Source organism: Macaca nemestrina, chromosome 13, assembly GCF_043159975.1.
Source record: "Macaca nemestrina isolate mMacNem1 chromosome 13, mMacNem.hap1, whole genome shotgun sequence".
NCBI classification, from domain to species: Eukaryota; Metazoa; Chordata; class Mammalia; order Primates; family Cercopithecidae; genus Macaca; species Macaca nemestrina.
This window is the reverse complement of record NC_092137.1, coordinates 41,264,576-41,268,721: the sequence shown is the minus strand read 5'-3', so window position 1 is coordinate 41,268,721 and position 4,146 is coordinate 41,264,576. Positions and strand designations below refer to the sequence as shown.

Below are 4,146 nucleotides of genomic sequence, written 5' to 3'. Positions count from 1 at the left end.
GGCACATGCCTTTCCTGGAATCATGATTTCTAATAATCTGAATTCAGAGCATTAAGATGATTTACTCTATGAACTCAGAGCACAGGAAACTGGGCTAAAGGGTATGTTAGGCCATGGAAAATCCTGGTGATCTCTGTCATCACAGGATGTGCCTGTGTAGTGATTAGAGGGCTGTACAGTAAAGCTTGCATTACCCTAATCTGGTGTCTCTACCTATAGACTTTGTTAGATAAACACTGATGATTCCTCCACTGCCTTTGCTTCACGTTTCTGGACTCTACTGAAACCTAGCACCTTCCTTCTATTCACTCATTTTTTTCTTCAGGCACTGTGGTAGGCAGAAAAAAAAATGGCCCCTAAAGATGCCCACATCCTCACTCCTGGAACCTGAAAATATGCTATGCTCAGTGGCAAAGGGAAATTAAAGTCACAGATGGAATTAAGGTTGTTAATTAACCAACTTTAAGGTAAGGACTATTCTAGATTATTCAGGTAGGATGAATGTCATCACAAGGGTTCTTAAATGGGGAAAGGGGAGGCAGAAGAGTTAGTCTCAGAGTGAGGCAGTATGAGGTGACTAGATTGGCCATTACTGGCTTTGGAGATGGCAGGGGACCACGAGCCTAGAAATGCTAGCAGCTTCAAGAAGCTGAAAAAGGCGAGTAAATGAAAACATCCCTCAAGCATCCAGAAAGAAATCAACCCTGCTAACACCTCAGTTTTAGTCCAGTGAGACCCATTTCAGACTTTTGACACCAAGAACTGTGACATAACAAATTTGTGTTGTTTCAAGCTGCCCAACTTGTTGTCACTTGTTACAGCAGCCAATAGCACAGGCACATTATTCTGTCCTGTTGCTTTACTTTTGTCTTAGGAAATATCTTGTGCTTTAAAGGGATTTTTACCCCTGAGAATTTCATCCAGTGTGAGTTGACTATAATGAAGACCAATTTATTGATGACTTACCTTACTATAGTTTTCTATATATTGACAACAAAAGCACGGGATATGGAGTAAAATAGTCGGAGTTCCAACTCTGGTTTTTCACTTGATGGCTCTGAGTCCTCTAATCAATTTGTTTTAAAGACTATCAATTTCTTAAACTACTATGCTTACTCAGCTATACCTAACTGACCTGACACATAGGATATTTTGAAGTTCAGATTGGAGAATGATACATAATTAAGATAATCAACTTGTTTTCTTAATTTACAATGATAGACATTAAGATTGAAAGGGTATGCTATTTAGAAGCTGACTAACTTAGCAGGAGATATTTGCCCTATACCACTGTTTTTAAAACTCTGCCACTGGGCCGGGTGCGGTAGCTCAGGCCTGTAATCCCAGCACTTTGGGAGGCCAAGGTGGTCACATTAAGAGCTCAGGTGATCAAGACCATCCTGGCTAACACGGTGAAACCCCGTCTCTACTAAAAATACAATTAGCTGGGCGTGGTGGTGGGCACCTGTAGTCCCAGCTACTCAGGAGGCTGAGTCAGGAGAATCGCTTGAACCCAGGAGGCAGAGCTTGCAGTGAGCCAAGATCACGCCACTGTACTCCAGCCTGGGCAACAGAGCGAGACTCCATGTCAAAACAAACAAACAAACAAAAAACAAACAAACACTCTGCCATTGATTTTGCTGGGAAACTTGGTTGAGAGATGGGGAAATGTTGAAGGAAGGGAGAGGTTGGGTGGTGAACTAATTTCCTCCTTACCCACACTCGATTTAAACCAAAGCAATACCTATCTGTGAAAATAGAATATGAAGTAAAGGGAGAGGGTTCAAAGAAATTGAGAACCCTTGCACTGTAGTATGTGCAAATGCAGGTCCATGTAGCCTTGAATAGTTCCTCTGGCCTATGTATGTCAACATTTGGAGATGCACAGTTCCTATAAACATGTGCATAGAAACAGAAGAATACATATTTGCATATAGGATTAAAAGAAATGACTGCTGTAAAATATCTAGCACAGAGCTACAGAGTGTATTTTTAATACATTACAGTTGTTGAGTAAAGATGAGTATTTGATAACACTAAGTGATATGAAGCCAAGAAATGTAGTAGTGTTCGAATCCTCTCCACCTTCCTTACTCTTGGGTTCTGACTTTAGACACTAAATAATTCCAGGACGTAAGTGAAAACACATTTCAATTGACCTCTATTCTACTTACTTGGTAAATTAGCCTGCGCATTATTTTTTAAATGAATTTTTTTCTGTTTCTAAAATGCCTTTTCTAGAAAGTTTCTGTCTGTTGAATTCATTATTTAAAATTGAATCTTACTGCTTTGGGTAAATACCAGTATGATGTTTACTATATATTTGCATTGTGCTGGCATTAGGTAAGGATTTATACAGTGTTCCTTCTTATGATGAGTGACATATTTTATAAGAGGGAAAAACCATGGAAATGAATTCTCATAGTTTAAAAATAAAATATATCCAATGTCTGTCTTGCAAAATATTATAATACCACATAGTTAATAATATAACAATTAATATTCTTAAACATTTCCAAAAGACCAAGTATACTATGAAAATATATATTTTTTAAAAAGCTACATTAAAACCCTTTGTTGGAATGCTTTCCACTTTCCACAGGACAGAACTAAAATAACATGTTATTCAATTAGTCACAAATACAGTCTTCAAGTTTTTTGCCCATACACATGAGTATTTTTCTAAAACATGTCTTCTTTGTAGCAGCTAGGCCCTGCCACCACTGTGCTTGGCTGAGTTTACAAATCTGTTATAACGTGTAGCTTCCCTGTGACTTCTCTGGCTCGCCTCTCTTGCTAAGCTTTGTTTCCTAATTAAAATCTTCTGCCACTGCCATAGCTACTACTTCTACTGGAACCGAACCACCATAACCACCTTTGTTTTGTGTTTGGCAAAGTATTGGCCTCCACCACCATAAGGGCCAGAGCTTCTGCCTCTAAAATTTCCTCCCTTTGTGGGTCCAAAATTTGAAGAGTGATTGTTGTAATTGCCAAAATCACTGTAGCTTCCACCACCTCCAAAATTGCTTCCATCATTACCAAATCCATTATAGCCATCCCCACTGCCACCATATCCAACACCACCATGGCTGCCACCAAAGTCACCACAACCACTGAAGTTTCTTCCATGATCAAAGTTGTCATTCCCACTGAAACCACCTCCATGACCACCACCAAAGTTTCCAGAACCACTTCGACTTCTTTGGCTGGATGAACACTAGCCATCTCTCGCTTTGACAGGGCTTTCCTAACTTCACAGTTGTGGCCATTCACAGCATGGTATTTCTGAATGACAGTCTTATCCCCGGAGTCATGGTCGTCAAATGTTACAAAGTCAAAGTCCCTTTTCTTGTCACTGCCTTGGTCAGTCATGATTTCAGTCATTTTAATTTTTCCAAACTGTTCAAAATAATCTCTTAAGTGATGTTCTTCAGTGTCTTCATTAATGCCACCGACAAATATCTTCTTCACAGTTAAGTGGGCACCTGATCTTTCATAATCTTCTCTTGAGACAGGTCTCTTTGGTTCCATAACTCTTCCATCCACCTTGTGTGGCCTTGCATTTATGGCTGCATCCACCTCCTCCACAGTGGCATATGTGACAAACTCAAAGCTCCTGGAGCACTTAGTGTTTGGATCTCTCATGACTACACAGTCCATGAGCATTCCCCACTGCTCAAAATGGCTCCTCACACTCTCATCAGTTGTTTCAAATCTTAATCCTCCACTGAAGAGCTTCCTCAGCTGTTGCAGCTCTTTAGCAGACTCTGACTTAGACATGATGGCAGGGAGAAGAGAGACTTTAACCACGCTTCTTCAGCGGTATCCATGGGCAGAAAGGCTATGAAAGTATTTTAAGCAAATAAATGTGTTACAAATATTTACAGAACACAAGAATTCTTAGTATTATCAGCGGGTGGTGAAAAATAAATAGACATGTGATAATTTCATTTGAATAAAGAAAGCACAATAAATTATCCCATGAAAAAGTTGAAGAAACAAAAATATTAACTGTCAAAACTTACTAAGATTGAGTGATAAAACTGATGTTTTTTCTGTTGAATCTGGTAACTTTGCGATAGTTTATTCTGGGTAATTTCTATCGAGATACACTATAAAAGTTTGATTTTATTTATAATTTTTATG

The 4,146-nt window shown here is 39.1% G+C and overlaps 1 pseudogene; it reads right to left on the bottom strand.

Annotated features, from left to right (window-relative positions):
* Nucleotides 1-2,814: 2,814 nt before the first annotated feature.
* Nucleotides 2,815-3,780, bottom strand: LOC105464903 (heterogeneous nuclear ribonucleoprotein A1-like; annotated as a pseudogene).
* Nucleotides 3,781-4,146: the final 366 nt, after the last annotated feature.